Below are 23370 nucleotides of genomic sequence, written 5' to 3'. Positions count from 1 at the left end.
AATGGCTCTGAATGTCCCCCCAAGCTGACTCAGGCTCACCCCCTCCCCCAACCACCTGGACCCCTCCGCTCTGCCCTCCAGAACATGTGATCTTCATCCACACAATCACTTCTGTTCTCAAGCTCTTCTCTAAACTTCTAATGGGGGGCGGGGGCGGGGGGAGAAACTAAAAGAAAGATCGAAGGTTGATCTCTTGGTGGAGAGGTTTTATTGCCAAGTGACTGGCATATTGCCTGGTGACTGGTTCTGCCGCCGAGTCTGGGCTCTGGGAGATGAGGTACAGGGAAAGGGAAGCAGAGGTCATCTAAAGCCAAAATACTGAGAATGCTTCTGTCCCATATTAGAAAAGTAATCTCTTAGCGCTGCTGACTGGCTGGCAATAGCCAGGCTCGTTACACAGGCAGGTCCCAGGAGAGATGGCGGTGGGCTAGTGCGCATGCGGGTAACTGCCTGGTATTGTGCTGTCCAGCTGCCTGTGCTACATAGGCCACGCGCCCGCGGTAGGATTATGGCACGCAGACAGGACCGCATCGGTGTCGTCGGGCTGGGTGGCCAGGTTAGGGATTGTCACCGCTTCCCTTCACTTTTTGTCTGAGTCCTGTGTGAATCCTGAACCCTTAAAAGGGGTGGCGTTTTCCTGCCGTCCTACCACAACTAAACCTCACGAATCCCTGGGGCCAGAGGAGGGATAAATGGTCCCCTCGCTCCTCATTGCTACTCCCAGGTCATGCTGTCCCTCCCTCTTCCCTAAAGCACCCAGACCCTTGGGAGAACAATTCTCAGAGACCACACTCCCCATTTCCTCTCTATGCTAGTTCAGGTCCTCGGAGATGCTGACAGCAAGACAAGATTAGATGTGCAAGAGATTTATTGGAGGAACCAACTGCGGCGCGGGGTCGGGGTGGGGGTGGGGGAAGGAGAGGTAGCTGGAGGAGGCAGAGAGAGCCGCCAGAGCGTGATGCAGGTCTGGTTCTGCCCAAGGAAGCAAGGTCAGGTAGGAAGTCTCAGACTCTGTGCATGCCTGAGAAAGTTCTGGCTAAGCCGATGGGGAGTCCTGGAGCCAGAGTTGCCGGAGGTACCTCGCATCCCCCAGGAGCGCGCTTGCCCTCCTATCCCTGCCGTGCTCACACGCTGGCTGGGAGCAGCCAGTGCCCTACGAGGTGGGGCTACAGCACAGCGCTGGATTTTCAGAGCAGCAGCAGCGGCCGGGCCCACAGATCAGTTACCCCCCCCCCCCCCAGTCAGAGCTGAGAGGGGGATTCTCGTGGCTGCCACAGTCTCCTTGTTGCAATTCTCTTCTATATTCTGGTCATCACCGCCACCGCCACCACCTTTCACTGAAGACTTTATCACCAGGATCACTGTCTTTCTCTCCACCGCAACTTACTTAAGTCTTGCCCATTTCAGCATACACTTGCAGAGTCCCTCCAACAGTCTTGCCTCTCGTTTCCTGCGGCCTTCGCCACCCCCATCTCAGCCATTGCCAGGGTCTCGTTACCAGGGATTGCTCCATTCCCCGTGTCAGTTTCAGGCTTCCCATGTTCCCACCCCCTGGCGTCAACAGCTCACTCTCTCCAGTGCCCTGGCTCCAATCGCCCTTGGGTCCCCGGACGTCCTCCCGTCTCGTCACTGCGCCAGCTTTTCACCGCACCTCACCCCGTCCGCTTCTTCCCGTTCCCACTTTTCCGCCTTGGGGTCCAGAGTCCATTCACCGCATGTGCCGTTCCTTATACATACTGTCAAGTCCGGGTATGTTCTCTCAACTCCATTACTTTGCTTGCCTTTGCTGAACAAGCTCAGCCTTGTTGACTTCTCCCTGCCACCTTTTTCCATCCCAGCTCCTAAATAGCTGTAGTTGGCTGCAGAAAAATACTCCACCATCGCTGGGGGGCGGAGTGGGTCTCCCTTGAACTTCAGGCTGGCAGATCTCGAGTGGGACCTCAGTGCAGCCAGGCAATCCTGCCCCATCTCCCCGGTCAGTTCGCTCTCCCCCCCTCTCTGAAACGACTCTTTCATACTCTTTCATCTTTCCTCAGCTCCCCAGAAGTGCGTGCCCGTTCCCCCTTCTCAGCTGACGGCCTTGTTCCTCAGCACCCTGAGGCAGGAACGGTGAGAAGAGAACTTTCCTACTGCACGCCTCCGCAGCTGCCTGCCTCCCTGCCTTTGGACTCACGGCTGTGCCTTCCGTCCTGGGGAAACGGATACGCTGTGTGTTCTTCTCTCCCAGGCCGGCTCCTCCAAGTGTGAACCGGGCCCCGTCTCTTGTTCCTCAATCAAGGCTTTGTCCTCGCGGTCCTCTCTGCCCTCTCCTGCTTCCTCCGTATTTCTCTCCCTACCCAGTCATTTCCGTCAGCGTAAAAACATGCCGTCACAGCCGCCGTTACAAAGGCAACGAGAGCCTCCTTGATGCACACACCTCTCCGGCTCCGACCCACTCCTCCCGTCCCCTTTCTAGGAAAACTCCTTCGTAAAGTGGTCTATACTGCCGTCTCTGTTTGCTCTCCTCCCACGACTCTTGCACCCCCTCCCGTCTGGTGTCAGGGAAGTGAGAGGCCTCTCTCCGGCCCCAGTGTTCGATCTGCAGCAACCGTTTCACAGTGTCAGGCTGGTCTCCTGCCTCCAGTGTCCTCTGGGTGGGTTGTCCCGAGCCCAGCAGGCTCTTCCTGGGCAGGGAACCCCCAGGCTGTAGCATCCTCTTGGATTGGGGCTGGATTGACCTAAGCTCTTCTCTTCTCATGATCCTTTCAGAGAGCACCCAGGATATGTCCTGATGCGTGGACTTGGTGGAGCGCCGCTCCTAGAGATGCCACCGCGAGTCCCCATCTTACCCTGGAGGTTCCTATGCTCATGGTTTCGAAGCCCCGCCCTCCACTCCAGCAGTGAAGAAAACGTGTCCCGCGGGAACCTCTCTCCTCTGCGGGCCTTCTTTTATTCTCAGTCCCAGGACCCATGCACCACCCCGTGCCCAAAGATGAGCCTCTGTTCTTCTAGGACCTGATGCACACTTTCACATGTGCATAAGCGAAGGGACACCTTCACGTCTCTTTTGGAAAACGTGACGGCTCTCCTTTGGGGCTCTTCCCAGCCGTGGGGAGACAAATACATAAGAAATAGCGAACCAATTAGCTTAACAAATATTTTTTAATCAACCGCTTTGTGTTAGATGCATGTTTACGACAGTGGGCAACTGTCCACGTGGAGATCACGGCTAAATGTTTCTCTGTCTGTTGAAGCCAATATTATGATTTTTTGCCAAAAGAGCAGCACAATCTAAGCGAAGGAAACATGTCCTGTAGTTAGGTCCTCTCCCTTCACCCCCTAAAGCAGCCTTCACACTTGCATATCTGTTGTAACCCCTCAGTAGACACAGCCCATCCTGCATCATCCTGAAGGAATTTCTGGCCCAGAGACCTTAAGCAATTTTCCCAAGGTGTGTTGTCTGTTCAGTGGTTGAGCTGACAGTTCAAGTTCAGGATTCCGCATTCAGACTGGATGGTTTTATGGGCCATATAGGCCATAAAGATTCTTCCTGGGCACCCAGTAAAACATAATGTGAGTATCCAAGGTTTGTTTCTGTAGCTGAATTACTTTTTTTTGGTCCTTTTGACCTCATGACTGCAGGTAGTGGTAAAGCCCACACTTACCTCTTTTCCTTCTTGGACTCAAAATAGTGACTGAGCAAAGATGGCCACACCCCCATTTGCATGTACCCCAAGCAGTAGGAGGTAAGATATGCAAGGTTGCTCCTTAGCTATTTATTAGGGAGTCATCCATGTTACTTTATTTCCCACTTAGAACCACACACGGCTTTGCTATTCAAGAATGAAGCTGTGGTGGCATTTACTGAGAAACCCTTGATGAGTGTTTTCCTAAGCATCGCACGGATACTGCAGTCCATACTTTATTTTCAGTCATACGAGGTTCAGCTGTGTAATTCTGAGGTACCTATGCTATGCGTTACCGATGCGTAGCCCCTACGTAACCAAGTACCTTTATTCTTCAGGATCTCCCAGCACTTGATGAAGAAACAGTAAGTGGAAACGTGTAACCTCTAGGGGGAGCTCTAGGCTTCTCTCTCCTCCCTCTATCCTTTGGGGAAGAGGAGGACTGGCGGAGATAGGTAAAGGGCAAGGACACTATTGGGCCCGGGTGTGGGCAGGTACCCTTTGACTGTGTCTTGCCTACAGGTTAGAGGGCTTTGTACGTGCACGATGAGGCTCTTTAGATCCTCCCTTGGGACGCAACCTTTTGAGAACTCTTCTCCTCTATGGCTGTCGTAAAAGGGACCCTTTCTACACCCAAGGAACTGTGGCAGGAAGTGGATGGGGCAGAGGAAAGGATGGCACGTGGACGTGTGGTAGTCTGGGCCTTAACCCAGGGGAACAGTGGAATCCTATGACTTGCCCCAGTCCAGCCCTGCTCTCCAGATCCAAGGGTTCGACGCAGGGGTCCGGGAAGATTGGGAGTCAAAGCCATATGGCCTCAAACAGAGGGACTTTGCTTGGAAGTCTCTCTGCTGAGCTCTTAGGGGAGCCTCGCAGGGCTGCCCGAGGCCACGGTGGGCTAACATTGGTGGACTTGAGAATCAGGAGGCCCGGCTCACCCCTTCGTTAGTAATGCAAGGAACACGAACCAACACAGCCATCCAATTTATGGTGTAGAAAGTGTGTCCTGAGGAAGTATATATGATCCAGACATAAATACAATATTGTGTGTTTATGCAGATGAGTTGTAAACATTATATATTGAGTAAAGTTGCAAGGAATGCATTCCTGTACATATAGTATAGTTTAAATATTCAACAAAATAGAACGCACGTGCACGCATCACGTCCAGTGCCCTGGCCTGGAGCTCAAGGGGCTGGGGCTCACCATCGTCCCCCTGGCTCGGCTCTGCCAATTCAGGGGTTGTTCGGGGCTGGCAAGTTCACTTAGCGAGGGGGAAGGGCCTTCCAGGGGAAAGAAACAGAAACCCCTTAGCTTCTCCGGGCCCCTGTCTTAGTTAGAATCCCCTCAAAATGGACGCTGACAGGGGAAGCTGGGTGTAGGTCACTGATCTGTGAGGTGGAAAGAAGGGATGGAAATTAATGTGAGTTAACGAGCAGATGACCACTCAGGGTAACCAGGGTTCATCCCCTTGGTGGGCATGAACACCATCTTCATATCGAGATTGAGAATAGTCTAGATGACCCTCAAGGCTGCTCTCAGCTCTCGTGTGCCTATACTATGAGTTTTCTGTTCTCGGTGGCAGGGACTTGCGCAACTCTAGAAGTCACTAAGCAGACGCTTGATAACCACTTGGAAGGAATGTTGCAGCGTCAGATATGGGATTGGAATGACTTTTCACATACTCGCTGTCCTAGGTTGAGTTCCTTGGAAACAGACCCCACAGTGAGGATTCAGGTGAGCGATGTATTAAGGAACTGCTCCCTGGGGAGAGCAGTAAGGGAGTGATAGAAATAGGACCTGAGGGGAAGGGAGCCAAGCCGGAGCTCCATGTCAGAGAAAGTCCCAGTCTCAGCCTGGGCTCACGGGAAAGCTCTGGAGCATATGCTACGGCTTAGATTCCGTCAGGACTGCAGGCAAGGGAGCTGGGCTTTCATACTTGCTCACGGCATCAGTCGTTAGCTAAGGGCCATCCCAGGGGGATGTAAACTTCCAGATATTCCTGGCTGTCTCTGTGTATGGGCGGAGTGGTTCCAGTTGCCCGAGGACAGTAGGCACAGGCAGCCAGGAGCGAAGGCACGGCAGAGCCAGAGGGGTGCACAGAAACAGTCAGAGAGATCCAAGGGGACACTGTCACTGGCTGCTACATTTACGACCACGATGGCAGTCACACTCGGTGGGGGTTTTCTCTGTTCTGATACAGATTTACAAAGCCTTGTGGGCAAAGCCTTGGCCCCGGGGCTCCAAAAGCCCTGTCCTTGGCCTACTCTAATGCTGCAGATCGCTGACATGCAGGAGACGTAGCGTTTCAGGGCCTGAACTTCCAGAATCCCATGATGCCGGAGAGGGCAAGCCGGAGACGGTTTTATAGAATGGAAATTAGGGCCTATAAGGTACGGGAAGAATGACCCCAAGCCCTCATGCAAACTATGTGGAATCTTTCCTACCTAAAGTAGATTGGGGACTAGAGACAGTAAAAATATTTCTGAAATAAAGGGATAAATCTAGCTATGCAGAAATGCAGCACAATGCCATCATAAAAAATCCACTTTTGTCCATGCCACAGCCCTGAACCTCCTGTGCACTCGATCAGAGACCCTGATAAATCTGGGCAGCTAGAAATGCCAACCAGCTCATATGTTTTCAGTGAGCAATGACAGGGAGCCAAATTGCTTTATTCCGATTAGGGAAGGGCCTCTGACTGTAAAATATACTGTGTGAAAAAAAATATTGAGTTTTAGTTCGCTGACACATCAATTTAAGAGAGTTATGGCTCTCACACGGAGGCCAAGCAGGTATCTCCCCACATGTATGTGCAATAAAAATTAATTGTGGCCTTTTATACAGGGCGCTGTTCTCACTCGTGGGATCAGGGGGTGACCCGAGTGTCACCTCCCGTGGCAAGCTGCAACACTGGAGGTGTTGGGTTTTTTTCTGGGAAGCCACAGAGGCACACGAGCACCAAAGCCATGAACAAGCTTCGTGTGTAACTTTCTGAATTTTAGAACAGATATGCGGCCATGGTATGTCCATATTTTTTTCCCCTAAAGTGTATATACGCGTTACGGGTATAATGTGTGTATATCATTCAGGGTCCAGACAGGAAAACAGAAACTTTGGCGAGTCTCTCAAATTAATTCAGGGAATTGGTGACACAGGAAATAGCAAAGTCAGGAAGCCAGGCAGAAAGATGAGGCATGCCCAGAGGCTAGCAACTGCAGGAAGCTTCAAGGGCTCAGGGGACAGAAGGAAGAGGTGGTTTATGGAGATCAAGGGCTGAGGCCGTCCAAGAGGTGCTTGAACTGTGGTAGCGGCATCCCAGGTGGAGCCGTGGCCACCGAGGGAGGAGATAGAGTATCCCTGCTGCTGGAGATGCCACAGGAAGCAGAGAGTCAGGGGATAAAATACCCTGGCTTCTCCCTTCCACCTGCCCTCCAGTCTTCCCCATTGGCCAACTGAGTTGGAAGCAGGAAGGCAAGGGAGGCTGGGAAATGTAGTTTCCCGTGAGACAGGACACGGGAAGGCGGGAGGGAATAGGCCTGAGCACAGAAGGGCAGTTGACAGGCATGGTGTGTATGTAAATCCCCCTTTGTTGGTTGGTCTCCCAATTTGACGAGCCTGTTAGACTCCGCCGACTGTGTGATTTGGAGAGAAGGGAGTTGGCCCGATGTTCAGTCCCAAATTGATGGTGACATGTTCAGCTTGGGAATCTATTGTATCTAATTGGGACTGCACAGTGTCAAAGCCCTTCAGAAAGGAGCATCCAGATGGCTGACAGACCTATCACACCTCACAGGGATATTACTTTAGCAGCATCGCCTTGCAGACCTCCCTTCCTTGTGAGTCCTTCTCTTCGACTACACCCTCTTTATTGCCGATGCCAAGTTATCAGGCTTACGGCTTCGGGGGAGGCTGAGCCTCACCTAGAGCAAAGAATTCCGTGGCCTCTTCTGAGAGCAGGTAGCCCGGTAGCACAAAGGAAGTCAGGAAGAGCGGGACAAAGCAGGGATACGCCAGGAGCTGGCTTCCCAGTGGGCAGGGGGAGGAGTGAGATGCCAAATATATTAGAATGGGGAAGCCAAAAACAGAGGACTTTTGTTCCACTTCCCGTTGGGCCTCTGGGAGGAGCCCGCCTCACTGGGGGCCCTACGCATCATGCAGGGCTCACAGCAGAAGACAACGGAGATGTCACGTGAGTAGGTAGAAAGATGGTTTTGGAGCCATCTTAGCTCTTGGGTGGTGAGGTAGGGATTCAGATATACCTGATTCACCCTGTATGGGCACAGAATGTAGCTGGGTTGAGGGGTGTAACCAGAAGTTGGGTCTCCATGGGGGACAAAGTGACCCGTCAGTAGTGGCTCAGGGGAGGAGGAGGAGAGCGGTAGGGCCAGTGAAGGCTGTAGCTGAGGGCTGAGAGAGTCTTCAGGAGCAGCGAGAAGGGGATGGGGTCGAGAGCGCCAGGCCAGGGGACTCCACGCCCTGCTGATGCCAGAAGACCAGACAGGAGTTCTATCTACTACTGACTTGGGTGCCAAATGTCCGTGCAAGGTTCGAGATGTCTCCTCACAGCAGGGGAGAGAAATCTTTCCCAGAAAGCACTTCAGCTTCCAGGGAGTTCGGGGTCTCAACCCAGGGTGCCACAGCAAGACCAGTGAAGTAAGACACCACTCTCACTCCACCTAACAAGCTGAGCATCATGCGGTCTCCCCCCTGGATTCTGATCCTCAGGCCATGGCTGCCAGTGGAATGCTGGTGAGAGGGGAAAGCTCACGTTTGAGCATTAGGCGGCTTTGCTTGCTGTCTGGCCCTAAGAGTATCTGGCTGTGGACTTCGTGGACGGGTCCCTTAACTTCTCCCAGCACAGATTCATCTTCTGTGAAGTGCAGATGACCATCCCTCTCCACTAGGGTTGTCGGGAAAAGTAGAGCTCCTGTTTGTAACTCTCAGGGTAGTGTTGGAAGCAGACCCGGGTGACGAGGCCGGGGCGGTAATTATTACCGGCGGTCGGGATAACGAACTTAGCCTGGGTGGTGGAGATTGTTTGCAGGTTGACCGGATTGTTTCATTTCTCTTCCGGTTTGGTGTGACCGTGAGAGTTTAGGTCAGCAGGATGTGAGGGAAAGTGAAGTCCACGGCCTCTGGGCCTGGCTCAGAAGGCCTCCCGTGCACTCCTCCACACTCTTGTCTTCTCTTGCTTATTGGCCGCTTGAAGGGGTGAAGTGAAGGGTCCGAGGGCTTCAGGGTCGGCAAAGCCACCAGAGGGAAAGACTCTGGGTCCTTGAGTCTCTGCTTGTTGTAGGAGGGCAGGCAGGCCAGAAAAAACCACACTGGACTCCTCCGCGGGTGAGAAACACACTGTGTCTTGTTAAGGCCCCGAAGCCGTGGGATTGTTGGTTAAGGCAGCTAGCTGACCCGACAAAGCCAGCCCCTCTCTTCACGCAGCTTCTCCTTCCACCTACCTCACAGAGTTATGCGGATAAATGAAAGCGCATGCGAAAGTGCTTTGAGGACCTAAAAGCACTCCAAAATCGTCAAGTGCTGTTAAAGATAGAATCAGTCTCTCCAAGCCTGCAAACCATGCCCTCTGCCTCTACTCTTAACAGTTGGTAGTTCTCCGGCATTATCCTGAGTTCTGTGCTCTCGTATTTACCTCCTTGAACTAGCTTCACCTTTGAGGAAAGAATGTGGGATGGGAAAGAGGGGTACCGTCTCCCTCCCAGACAGTCGAGAAGGCATCTCAGTTTCCCTTCCCTGGTCTGCTGACCTGAGCTTGCAGTCACTGGCCCGCTCTTGTCGTCTAGTACTGGGGGCATCTGCCCGGTGGGGACATTCCCGGGGAACCCAGGTCTGGTCAAGGGCAGAAGCAGCAGCCCACACTGCCCTGTTAACCATACCCCAACCCCGTCTCCCACACAGCGGGACCCCCAGCTTCCAGTTATAGAGCCAACGGCCTAGATGGTGATTTGAGGCTACCCGGAAGCACCTCCCACTACTCTCTTTCTAAAAAGATCTCCCTTGGATTTCATAAAAAAAATGCTTATTTATTTCTTTTCAGCGAGAAAGAGCATGCACATGAGAGAGCATGTGAGTGGGGGAGGGGCAGAGAGGGAGGAAGAGAGAGAGAATCCCAAGCAGGCTTCACAATGTCGACACAGAGCCCAACACAGGGCTCGATCCCACGGACCCTAAGATCATGACCTGAGCGAAATCAAGAGTTGGATGCTTAACAGACTGAGCCACCCAGGAGCCCTGAGGTCTGCTCTTTTAGTACGAAAACACCCTTGCAAGGGTGGGGAGTGAAACGTTAAGCCAGTGTTAGGCACTAACATGGTAAAGTGAAATAGTGGCTCAGATCTTTCTCTCTGTGATAAGACGCTGGGAGCAAGAGGTTTAGAAGTGCAGGGGAAGGAAGGTCGTTTGGGGAGAGCACAGTGAGGACACAAGTGAAGAAGACGGTTTCTTTTGTTTTTAATTTTTTTAATGTTTGTTTATTTTTGAGAGAGAGACAGACAGAGACGGGGGTGGGGGCGCAGAGAGAGAGGGAGCCACAGAAACCGAAGCCGGCTCCAGGCTCTGAGCTATCAGCACAGAGCCCCATGCGGGGCTCGAACTCACAAACCTTATGAGATCGTGACCTGAGATGAAGTCGGACGCTTAACCAACTGAGCCACCCAGGCGCCCCTGAAGGAGAAGGTTTCTAAGGAAAGAGACAGGAAGAAAGGAAAGGGTGGTGGAAGGGAATGAGGCCCAACTAGGCCTGCTTTCCCCAGGAGCAGCCTTCACCGCATCAACTCCCCACCAACTGCACTTTTAATAAAAAGAACAAAAGCCTAGTGTTCTCGATGTGCGGGGCATTGTTCTAAGCGCTTTATGTCCTCAAAACAATCTGGGGAGCAGAGTGGGTAAGTGCCATTATTATCTCTTCAAAAAATGGTGTTGAACACCGCCGATTGGCCAGATCATATAGCTAATAAGTGGCAGAGCTGGGATTTGAACTCGAGAAGACAGACTCTGGAGACGGTTTCCTTAACTGGCGGTCAAAGGAATCTTGTGGCTCAGGTTGGGGACGTGCATCCTGTCCTAGATGAGCAAAAACAAGGAAGACCCAAGGCCTGGAGGGGATGAGGGTGAGAACCTGGGAATGAGAAGTATTGACACTGGAATTCAGGACGAGACTAAAGCTGTAAACACCCTGCATCCGTTAGGAATGATTTTTTTTTAGCCGCGTCTCTTGGAAAACCTAACATGTACTTGGTTTTCTTTCGTTTACCCCCCTCTCCACCCCAAATCCCTCTAACCGTGCCCATCTCACTGCCCGACGCACGTTCAACACCGTCCTGGGTCCCAGAACAAGCTGTTGAGGCAGGAAGTTCTCAGTCACTCTTGGCATCTGTCCCCCGGTCTGATGGGCCTTGATCTGGAGCCAGTTCCCCACATTCGTTAGGCAGACCAGGAAGCAGGGAATCTCCTGGTCCCCATCACTAGGCTCCAGAATCGGGCGCCTGGCGAGGCTTACGTCCCACCCCCTGCAGTTCATCTTTCTGAGTTTTCAGACCCCAGCCCCAGCCAGTGTGATTATGTGGGGTCAACACTCTTCGCTTTCTGCCTAACACCCATCCTCCCTCCTTTCTTGATAGCAGAACTTCAGTTTGTTGGGGAGCAACATGCCATCCCCAGGAACCAGATCATGATTCGTCTAAGCTAATTATGACAATTTTCGTCTCTATTTTCCCAGCCTCCAGGGAAGCTAGGGATGGCACATGACCCAATTCATCTGGCCAATAAGACTCTGTGTGTGGATATGTGTGTGTGCGCGTGCGTGTAGAGAGGGGATATACCATGAGAAAGTTTTTCTTCCTGATAAAAGGAAGAGACAATACATACCCTCGCCTTCTCCTTGTCTTAAATCTACACTTGATGTCTGTGGGCTTCCCCCTAGTTCATAGCTTCTGAACGAGGCACTTAGACTTGAACCAAACTGAGCCATCATCTCGCCGCCCAACCTGCTCCTTCTGAAGGTTGACGTCTCATGATTTCACCTGCATACATCAGTCACCCAGGCAAAAGCCGGGGGCCGTGCTTGCTTCCTGGCTCTCCTTCACTACCACTCCCCACCACCCCCATCCTGTCAATCCCCGTCTTGTTCATTCGACCTCTTGATGGTCTCTTGGATCGGTATCCTCTCCATCGCCACTGCCACCGCCTTAGTTCAGAACGTCACCCCACCTTGCCTTGATTGCCGGGTCCTCCCCGCCTTCTTCCTCCTCCCTGAACTCTCCATTCAGTCCTCCAGAAATGAACTTGAGTTTCATTTCTTTTCTTTTAAGCATTTTTGAATGTTTATTTAATTATTTTGAGAGAAAGAGAGAGGGCAAGAGAGCACGATCAGGGGAGGAGCAGAGAGAGAGAGGGAGAGAGAGATTGTCAAGCAGGCTCCATGCTGTCACCGTGGGGTTCGGTCCCACAAAGCATGAGATCATGACCTGAGCTGAAATCAAGAATCAGGCACTGAACGAACTGAGCCACCCAGGAGCCCCTGAGTTTGAGTTTCATTTCTAAGATGCAAATTTGATCAGGTCATTTCTGTGCATAAATTTCTTATATTGCTCCCTGGGCTTCAGCTTAGGCCCCTTGAGATCTGACTTTCAACAGACCCTTTGGCTGTGATTTCTGCCTACTTATTTCTCCTACCATCCCCCGAAGGTGCCCCCCCCATCCAAGTTATCAGATGCAGAGTATTTTTGGAACCGGCTCTGTGCTCTCTCATGATGCCCCCTCTGCCTGGATTTGTCCTTCCCTCTGATTCCTCTTCCATGAAATCCTACTTGACTTTTAAAACTCAGGTCACCTTCTCAGCCCTTCCTTTGTCAGGAAGCCTCCTCAAGTCCACTCTCCCTTTGTCTACCTCTTCTCTGCTCCTACAATATCACTTTATATGCCGATCTGCGATTTCCAGCTATTCTTTTTTTTTTTTTTTTTTTATAATTCATGCTTACTCAGATTTACTCACCTGTTTATCAAGTTCATTGCTCATCATTGCTTTTCACATCCTATCACTCCCTTCTGGGTTGAATTTCTGAGTTACACTCCTGAAGTAAATCCTTTAGTGATTGTTTTAGTTAAGGTTATAAGCGTAAACTCTCCCAGACTTTGTTTTAACCTGTCTAATTTATTTCACCCTCACTTCTTTTTATGAGAAATTTCAAATATACAGAAAATAGGAAAAAGAGTATAGCCAACACACGCATTCTTCTTCTGGATTTAACCATTGTTAACATACACCATATTTATTTCATATGGGGTTTTTTTTTCCTGAAAAATAGATTATAGGCATCCTCAATTTTACCGTTTTTTTTTTAATGTTTATTTACTTTTGAGAGAGAAAGGGAGACAACACGAGTGGGGGAGGAGCAGAGAGAGAGAGGGAGACACAGAATCCGAAACAAACTCCAGGCTCCAAGCTGTCAGCACAGAGCCAGATGCGGGGCTCAAACTCGCAAATCATGAGATCATGACCTGAGCTGAAGTCGGACGCTTAACCGCTTGAGCCACCCAGGCGCCCTGTCACTTTCACCTTTTTATTTCCCCTATTCTTTTCTCTCTCCTGCTGTGCTCTTGAGAAGCTGAGCTCTAAGACTGCATTGCCTTTTGCCCCCTGGCTCTTGGTTGGGTTTGGTCAGTAGGGAGGATCCCACAGATTAGAAGGTGGACCCAAGAGTTGGTAAGTATTGTGTTTCTCCACTGAAGTCTACAGCTTCTGCCAGGAAGCCTTCTAAATCGACGGCCACAACTCTTCCTCCAGGGCCTGGGAACGGCTCCCCCGTTTCCCTAAAGGCCCATGATTCAGAACTCCTAGAGCTCCAGGTGCTTCAGCATATGTTGGTTTCCCCACATCCTGGCCACACCTTTGTAAAGAGTCCCTTTATTAAATTGTTCCTCTATTATGCCACTTGATTGTGACTAATACACAATCCTGAGTACATCGGTGCACATCTGTAAAAGAGACTGTCTCAACATAAACATAACACCACTACTGTACAAACTGAACGAAATGAACAGTCCTTCCCCGGTAGTCTCAAATATTCAGTCCATATTCAGACTGCTCCCCTTCTTTCAGAAGTCGTCTTTGACAGCTGGTCTGTTCAATTCAGAACTCAACCCGAGGACCACATGCTATATTTATTATGTCTCCTAAATCCCTTTTAATGCACGGGAGTCCCCCTGTCCCTTTATTTTCATTTTACACATGTTTGACAATTACTTTATAAACAACATTGCCTATTTGATGTTGTATCATATCGAGAGGCACATGTGGCCCCACTGTTGGTGATGTTTAGTTTAGTTTGATCACTGTCATCCTCGCTCTTGAATGATAGTTTAGGTGGGTATAGAATCTTTGAAGTGCCAGTTATTTTTCCCTGTGTTCTTTAGCCGCAAAATCTGCTGCTGTCTTTCAGCGGTTGCTCCTTGTAAATAATTTTCTTTTTCTCTTGTGCCATTTTTGAAATTTCCTCTTTTGTCTTTGTTATTTATTATGAGGTACCTAATTGTGGATTAATATCCATTTGCCTGAGGACTCACTGTGCTTTTAAATCGGAGGATTTGTTCATGTCATCAGTTCTGAAAAGTTCTCTCTGCCGTGAGTGTTTCTAATTTAGCCAGAGTCCTGCATTCTCTAGTCTCGATTCCTGGGGACTTTATTAGCTCTATGTTGAACCTTCTCATTATAGCCCTAATGTTCTCTAGCCATTCTTTTACTTTTCCTATCACTTTATCTCACTGTACACTGTACATGATTTCTTTAGCTCTATCTTGAAGTTCACAAATTCCCTCCAGCTTTGTGTCTTATTCTGTTTCACTCATCCATCGAATTTTAATTTCATCTTTGTTTTTCATTTCCTGACATTATATTTGCTTCTTTTTTTTAAATATGTCCGCATTATTTTTTTACAGAACGTCATGTCCTTTCTTTATGACTTGTACGTCCTTTATTGATTTCATCATTTTAAAAATATTTACTTTACAGTCTCCCTCAGTTGTTCTATTACCCCAAGTTCTTGGGAGGCTTATATTTTCATTTGCTTATTTGTTTTTCTGCTGACTCTTCTGCATGGTGAATCATGCCCTCAGATGGTTGGTGACGTGTTTTATTGTGACGTCATCTCTAGCAGGCTTTTGTAGGAGGTTGGATGGGAATCTTTTTCACTCTGTAATGTGGCAGCACCTGCTACCAACATGTTTTGCCTTTGCTTTCTAGGGCCAGATTTTATGTAATCTTATGGCTTGAGGAATTCCTATAGCATACATATGGGGTAAATGCAGACTCTCTAAGGCTTGGGATTCTCCTCACGAACTTTTTATTTACTACCTAGAGCTCTGGGAAAAGAAGATTCTTGCCACTGTCCTGAATGCATAGCAAAGTTGTCCAGTGCCCTTTTCATCCCCATAAGGTATCAGCTCTATGCAAAGATCTTACTTTCAGGTCTCCTATTTTATGAGGGTCCACCACCATATTTTCTGATTCCACATCCATATTCAAACTCTAAGCCCTGGCTACTCAAGTCTATATTCTTTCTGATAGACCCCCCCCCCGGATGCCACAGCATCAATTCATGGCCTTACTATGCTGGCTCATATTTGCATTTGATCCTGGCACCTTGGGAGTTTTACTTCCCTCATTTCCAGTCTGCACTAATTTTTGTTGTATTTTGTTACTACGCTTTACCAACTTTCTAGGTATTATTGTTACTGTCTGCCCAATTCATCCTCTCCACATGTAGACTAAGCACTTTGAGGGCATCATCGATGACAGATTCAATTCCACTTTCCTCAAATCTAACAAAGTTCCTAGCACATAAGTAGGTGCTTGATAAATGCTTTTTTTAAAAATATTTTTTAATGTTCTATTTATTTTTGAGACAGAGAGAGCCAGAGCATGAGCAGGGGAGGGGCAGAGAGAGAGGGAGACACAGAATCCGAAGCAGGCTCCAGGCTCCGAGCTGTGAGCACAGAGTCCGATGCAGGGCTCGAACTCACAAACCTTGAGATCATGACCTGAGCCGAAGTCGGACACTTAACCGACTGAGCCACCCAGGCACCCCGATGCTTTTTTTTAAATGTCTGAATGAATAAGTTCTACGTACCTGAGAAGCTCACGGTTTCCGAGGCATTGATTTACAGTTAGTGTTTCCTTGTGTGAAAGTTTTTCATTAATCCCCTTTGACCCAGCGTATCATGGCATCTAGATGTTGGCTTTGTAAGTTTGCATCCGCTCTCTCTATATTTTAGGACGCAACATTTTATCCACATACGTACTACACACATTCCACCACTGCCTTCTTTAATTCTTATTACTGGTTAGTATACCGTAATATGACAGTTAATTCTATTTCAGCTAAAAAGTAAATAATAATGAAAGCTTCTTCTGTCTGTAAGGAAGAGAAACCCACTCAAGCTAGCTTCAGGAATAAGAAATACACAAACCTTACAAAAATCCCAACAGCAGGAAAGGGAGAACAGCAAGTCTGCTATAAACTGGGACCAGGGATGGACACTCAGGAACTGAGGGTCTTAGTCTCCTGGGAGCCACACGGTCTCTTTCCTGTTGGGCTCTCTTTGTGAGTCTCGCCCAGGTGCCCTGTCCCTTCAGTGGGCTTCCTTCACTTACTCTGTGCATAGCCTATGAGAGCCACTGCAGCTCCAACCGTACAACCCCTTGCAGATTCAGCAGGCTGCTCAGCAGGGTACGGGCACAGGGGGTCTGTCTGATGGGTCCGAGTGGAGCATTTACGCTACCTAAAACGAGGGGGCCGCGGATCTGCACAGAGACGCTGGAAGGGCTCAACAGGCAGTTACCGAATGATTGAATGAAAGAAGGTGTGTACGAAAGTAACCTGAACCAATGGGGATGATTCAACAGGAAACCCTCGACGAGGACCCCAGCCCTGTTCCCAGCAGCAAGGAAGAGGCGTGATTTCGTCTGAATCAACACGTCAGCCTGACCCCATCCACTCCTGGGACCCTGAGCACATCCACCCCAAAACTTCAGAGCACCTGCTCCTGGAAAAGCGACAGTTGAGATGTAAGCCATAGAATCAGAGACTGTTTAACAGGATGGTACCCTGGAGGCTATTGAGGGGCTTATTTCATTTTGCTTCATATTTTGTTATTCGGGTAAATGTCTGTCTCCCCCAGTCAATGGTAACGTCCTTGAATGCCAGAAATTCGTCCCACGTGACATCTGTGTCTCTCCAGCACCAAACGCCTTGGACTTGACTAGCTGCGTGACTTCGAACAAGTCACTCCACCACTCTCTACCTCAGTTTCCTCATCTGTAGATAGGGGATAATAATAGTGCCTACCTCTAAAGGTTGTCATGGAGATTAAATAGCTAACACATGGCAAATAATTTAGAACTGTTCCTGGTACATAGTAAACTCCTAAGACATGTCAGCCATTACCAATAGGTGTTATTTGCAGACCGAGTTGGATTTGTTAAGGCTTCTGAGACATCGCTTGGCTGGTCTTCCTGTTGACTTTGCTGTTTATCTGCCGCATGTGGGACGGCTGCAAGTGCGCCGTGTCACGGGCCATATTGGCATCTGGAGGTCACTGTTGAGGACAGAAGCCGTGTCTGGTCAGAGCTGAGTCTCAGGCAAAGTGGCTGTCACTGAGTCCCAAGCCTGGGATCCAGGCTGGCCTGGGATCCAAGCCCTTCATCACCTAAGGCTGCACCTTTATGCTGCCTGGAAGCTGTTCAGCTGCCTCTACGCAGGCGCACACCCCCCCTGCCGCCTGCCCTTGCTCTTGTCACTCCCGTTGAGTCCCCAGGGCCTCTTTTGCCCTGTTCCCTGCCACCCCTTCCCCACATTAATAATCTTACATCTCTTGGCTCTCCTCTCTCCCTGCCTTCCCAGGTGACAAATAAGTCCCCTGACGGAGCTTCCACGTGAACGGGGGAGGGGAGAAGACTTTTTCTCCCTCGCTAAGTTGCCTGCGTGCACGCTTACAGGAGCTGTTGGAAGATGCCTGCCTTTATCCTGCTCAAAGGAGCAGATCCTATGATCCCCATCTGTTGTAGGCTCCTTCTTCTGGAGGCAGAACCTGAGACTGAGACTTGGGTGCAGGGCTTTCATTTGGGAGGTGACCCCAAGAATCAGGAAAGAGGGATCAGGGAGAGGGAGGCAAGAAAGGAGAGGAAACGTGTGCTAAGGTCGCTGCCACAGGCAACCAGGGTTTGCCCCTGCTGGGCCACCCCGAGAGGTATGTGCCATGCTTTTGGACTCGTCCGCCCGAGAGAAGGGAGGCCGGCACATTTATCCCTGGCTTCCGTCCCTCCGTTGGCTGGAGATTGCCTCTTTGGGTGTTAACCTTGAACAGTACTTGTGCACTGCCCAAGAGGGCTGCTACAGCGTCAGAGAAGCCCTGGGTAGAAAGTGGAAAGACGAGAAGTCCATACCTGAGCGGGATGCTGCCGCGGGGACGTGAGTCTGAGCTCACAGGAAACCGACGGCCACTAGCCGAGGCTAGCCAGAGGATGTGACTCTGGGGACCGGTGTGTCTGACACCACACGGCAGGCCAGGTGAGAGGGGTGTGAGCGCCGGCATCACAGAGGCAGCGGCTAGGGCCCATCCTCCCCGTAGAAGAGGAACCTGGCTGAAAATAGCCGGGAGCCTAGAAATAGCCCCCCTTACACCACCACCACCTCCTCTCTGCTGTCTGCTCTTTCCGGAAGGACAACAGAGGCCCTAGCCTGTATCAAACACAGCTCCATCCCCACGGAGCACTGAAGCCTGATTTAAACACCGTGACACTGATGGATGGCAGCCCGTCCAGCCCAGTCACAGAGTTTGGCCGGATACTGGGCCGAAGCCCTATGGTGGCCTCCCAGATTCCAGGGTTCTGCCTATGCTTTTGTGTCCCTTTTCGGCCAAACCAGCTCCCGACCTGGTTGGAGGAGCTGCAGAGGCGGCCGAAGGGCTCCTTCTGAACTGCTCATCGTTTCCCTTCCTCGGGGGATCAGGGAAACTTTAGGCTAGCCCACCAAGAGTCAGACAGGAGCCCCCTGATGGAAGCGATGGAAGGTCCTGTTTTATCAGTATAAGAGGCCTCAAGCTGGGTGACTGGAAACTGACATGCCTTCTATTTATTTACGAAATTTGTAACTGTGAAAATTAGCCTTAGAAGTTGTAGACCCATTACTATTAGCTTTATCGTCCTCCTAAGACATACCCGGAGGCACTCCTCCAGATTGAATCCTATTGTGCTTTGCAATAAACCCATAATTGATAATGCCACGGAGCTTTAATATGGATGGAGAAATGAAATCTAGAAAGTAAATACATTCAGCATTTTGCTAGCAGGCTGAATTTAAAACTGATTTTCTGAACCTACCAGGATTATTCCTCCTCAATAATGATTTAATTTGAGTGAGCCACCCTGAGAGCTTTGTGGGGGAGGGAGGGAGGGCAGGTACAGCCTGGTTTCTCACAGGGGCCCCTTAAAGAACTTTATCCTGCATTTTGCACCTGTAAGTTTGCGAAGATAAAATTAAACTCGGAAATTATACATGATGGACCAGTAAACAACACAGGCGCCCAGGTCCTGGCTGCTGTTCCAGTGTCCTGATGCGATCACTTGTCACTAACGCCGTCAGCAGAGGGGCGCTGATTCAGTTCGCTTCTACAAGGCGAGCAATTACACCGTGTTTCTACACGAGCCACACAGCAGCAGGGAGGGCCGGGTCAGGGGAGGGGAGGCTGCCTTCACGGCTGCTGGCCTGGAAAGAGCCACTCGGGCTGCAGGTGTTGGGAGAGCCTCCGTACGTGGTCCCTCGGGCTGCCTCTTAAAACGGAGCCCTGGTGGACCCCTGAGGAAATCCATTTTGCTTGCCTCCTAATAGACTCGCAGGGAAGCAGGAGACAGTCCAGATCGCCACCTTCTCTAGGTCACATTCCACCACAGAAAGTGTTGGCACTCCGCTCTCCATCAGACGGGAGAAGTAGTTAAAAGCGTGGATTCTGGAGCCAGTCTGCCTGGGCTACTTTCCCAGTTTTGTCACCTGCTAATGGTGTGGCTTTAGGACAATTGCAGAACTCCTCCGGACCTCGGTGCCTTGATTTGTACAAGCGGGGTGTTGAAGGCTCAGTTCCCCAGGAAGCCGACACCGAGGTGGAGAGGAGCACGCAGGAAGGTTACTTTAGGATGTACCCTTGGGATGGAAATGTGTGGAAGGGAAGGGAAGGAAGCAGGGTGGGCCGAGGGAGAAGTCAGGATGTGATGGAATGTCATCAAAGGCCTCAGCCCACCTCACCTTCACCCCAGCCCTGGAACTGGGATGGGCCAGATTTGGGGTGCAGGGGTCTGGCCTTTACACCCCTGCATTGATCGGTCATCAGATGAGGGCTCCGGACTCCTTTTAACTGAGGCACTCCTGTAGAGGCTCATAGCCTGGGCCCATCTGAAGACAGCCCTCCCACCAAGGACGGAGGGAGAATTCCTTCATTTTGGAAGGCGGAGGGGGGGTGGGGCGTCGCATGGCAATTTCTGCAGCACAGGATAAGTACATACTTTCCAAACTGGTGGCCTAATATGCATGAGGTTTTAGAACAGTGCCTGGAATAGGGTGGAGCCTGGGTGGCTCAGTTGGTTAGGCATTGGACTTTGGCTCAGGTCATGAGCTCACGGTTCGTGGGTTCAAACCCCGTGTCGGGCTCTGTGCTGAGAGCTCAGATCCTGGAGCCTGCTTCGGATTCTGGGTCGCCCTCTCTCTCTGCCCCTCCCCTGCTCGCTCTCTCTTCTCTCTCAAAAATAAACATTGAAAAAAAAATTTTAGAACAGTGCCTGGAACAAAGTAGATGCTGTGAAAGTGTTAGTTATTTTTGTCAGAAGGCACTTAGGGGCGCCTGGGTGGCTCAGTCCCTTAAGGGTCCAACTTTGGCTCAGGTCATGATCTCACAGTGCGTGAGTTTGGTTTGTGAGTTCGAGCCCCACGTCAGGCTCTGCACTGACAGTGCGGAGCCTGCTTGGGATTCTCTCTGTCTCCCTCTTTCTCTCTGCCCCTCCCCCACTTGCGCTCTCTCTCTCTCTCTCTCTCTCTCTCTCTCCTCCCCAAAGAAATAAATAAATAAACTTTAAAAAAAAAAAAGCACTTAGCCCTCTCCCCACTGGAAGGACCCATGTAATCGGCAATAGCGGTGGGTAATTTTGTGGGATAAGAGTTTGAGAGGAAGCGTTGAGGGTGGCCGGCTTCTATTCTGACTTGAGCCAAGCCTACGTTTCTTCTTAACATTCGCGAGGAGAAGCGGGCTCTGTGTGTGGAGGCGGGAGAGTGGGGGGGCTCACTATCCCAGATGACACCCTTCCTCAGCTACCTCTGTGTAAAACAGCCAAATAGGCAAAGGTAGTGTCTTTGTCTCCTCAGGCTGCCACAGTAAAATGCCACAGACTGGCGGGGGCTGAGGCAACACTTATTTTCTCGCAGTTCTGGAGGTTGGAAGTCCAAGATCAAGCTGTTGTCGGGGTAGATTTCTCCTGAGGCTTCTCTCCTTGGCCTGCAGACAGCCACCTTCTCGCTGCGTCCTCCCATGGGCTTCCCTCTGTGTGCACGCGCCCCCGGGGTCTCTCTGTGTGTCCACATTTCCCCTTCTCGCGAAGACCCCAGTCCTATAGGGTTAGGGCCCACCCTAACCACCTCATTTTGACTTAGTCACCTCTCTAAAGGCCCCATCTCTGACTACAGTCGCATTCTGAGGTCCTGGGAGTTGGGACTCAACATAAGAATTTGGGAAGTGGGGACACCTGAGTGGCTCGGTCGGTTGAGCGTCCGACTCTTGGTTTCAGCCCGGATCATGATCTCACAGTTCTTGGGTTCGAGCCCCACATCGGGCTCTGTGCTGACAGTGGGGAGCCCGCTTGGGATTCTCCCTCTCCCTCTCCCTCTGGCCCTCCCCTGCTTGCTGTCTCTCTCCCTCTCTCAAAATAAATAAACAAACTTCACAATTCGGTCTGTGACTGGCAGTTACATTCACCACCACCCCCCACCCCCACCGTTTCCCGGATAGGGACGGCTCATTCCCCCCCGGGGTTGTACTTCATCACCTCACTCTATCCCTCCTTCCCCCTGCCAAGTGCTGTCTGACTGTCCTGACTGTTTTAATTATATTTTTACAGTGAAGAGACTTGTGGGGGCAGCTCTTCCATGGGGTATGGGTGACTTTTGTCGTAAGAGGATGACAAAACATTTTGGAGCTTCTGAGGATTTTGACTTATTGCCTAAATCCCACTGAGTGTTTGTCATCAAGCCCGGGGCTTCACAGATTTTACCGTGCACGTGCTTCCCCCGGGGATCTTGTTAAAATGCAGATTCTGGTTCAGGAGGTTTGTCGGGGGAGGCCTCAGATGCAGCCTTCCTAACCAGCTCCCAGGTGACCCTGACACTTCTGGCCCGCAGACCATGCTTGGAGGGGCAAGGGCCTAAACCACAGTTTTTACATTCAGGGTATCCCCTGTGATTCAGCATTCTGTGGCTACAGGAGCTCCGTGTTCAGGCCATGAGGATCCCTCTCACAATGCCATGGGAGGTTTCCAGAAGGCAACTTAGAGCCCACCCATCCTGTGGATCACCGTCTGGATCCCTCCTCTTCGGCAAAGGCTGGCGGGTGGCGGTGGCGAGGCGGGGGGAGGGAACCTGGTCAGAGGGGAGCAAAGGCACGGGACAAGGCACAGAGTCTCTCAGCTAGGGGGGCTGTGGAGGATAGGTAAGGAGAGCTCAACCACTCTTCCAATGGGAGGAGACCACAAGGGCTTCCAAGAACCATGTGGACCAAAAGCAAGTGTGGATACTGGGGACAAGCCAGAATGAGGCTGGGGGAAGAGCAGGGGGTGGGAGGAGCAAGCTGGCAATTACCTTGAATTTAAGGAGCATGAAGAGATAGACGTTACCCCGATGGTCGCCATGTTTGAGAAGCTTTTGCAGCCAAGCTACCACTATTACGTAATAGTTCATTCATTTCCCCATTTTTATCCAACAAAGAACAATTAAATGATAAAACAGGGCTTCTGGTCAGCACCATCTGAAGTTGGCTGCTGTTTCTGCCAGAGTGGATATAATCCTAGCCCAAAGCAAAGGGATCTGACCTGTTTGTTGCCTGAGGGCCTTCTCAGAGATAAACGTGTGGTTCTCCATTCGGATTATAGAAATCCTGAAAGTAGTTGGCTTATTCCCATTACTTACCTCTTTAGGATCTTGGAGTCAAGAAATGTCAGGCTGATAGAACTGAATTAGTCCGAGGTTCATTTTACGGATGATGAAGGTTGTGCCCAGAGAAGTTAAGGGAGAACCCTTGGTCCATGTTGAGAAAGAGAGAGCAAGGCAGTAATGGGCTGGACAGGACCAAAGACGGGCCAGACTCCTCCCCTGAGCCAAATGAAGGACACTTCTTTAAGCCCTATGTTTCTAGTTGCTAGAGGAAGGACGTCATCTGGGATGAATTGGGTTCTTTAGACCACTATTAATAAAGCCTATGTGGACAAGGCAGAACCTGTGTTAGACTCCGGAAGAAAGACTTGGCCAGCACGGGTCCCTGCCCCAAGATCCCCAAATGTAGGGGTCAGGTTGGCAAGTTGGGGCTTGACTTGACATTGAACCCACCCCCAAACACATGGCCTCAGGGCACATAGCTCTAAAGGCTTTTCACTGTCTTC

General features: G+C 50.6%; 1 long non-coding RNA gene across 1 annotated transcript; it reads left to right on the top strand.

Moving 5' to 3' along the window:
- Nucleotides 1–1308: 1308 nt before the first annotated feature.
- On the top strand, nt 1309–3564 carry LOC128773933 (uncharacterized). Its single transcript, XR_008418427.1, has 2 exons — nt 1309–1749; nt 2749–3564. It is a non-coding gene; the product is annotated as an uncharacterized LOC128773933 (long non-coding RNA).
- Nucleotides 3565–23370: the final 19806 nt, after the last annotated feature.

Source organism: Panthera pardus, unplaced genomic scaffold (genome assembly GCF_024362965.1).
Source record: "Panthera pardus isolate Hobbes unplaced genomic scaffold, ASM2436296v1 HiC_scaffold_27, whole genome shotgun sequence".
NCBI lineage: Eukaryota > Metazoa > Chordata > Mammalia > Carnivora > Felidae > Panthera > Panthera pardus.
The sequence above is the reverse complement of the archived record's forward strand: the minus strand, read 5'-3'. Positions and strand labels throughout refer to the sequence as shown.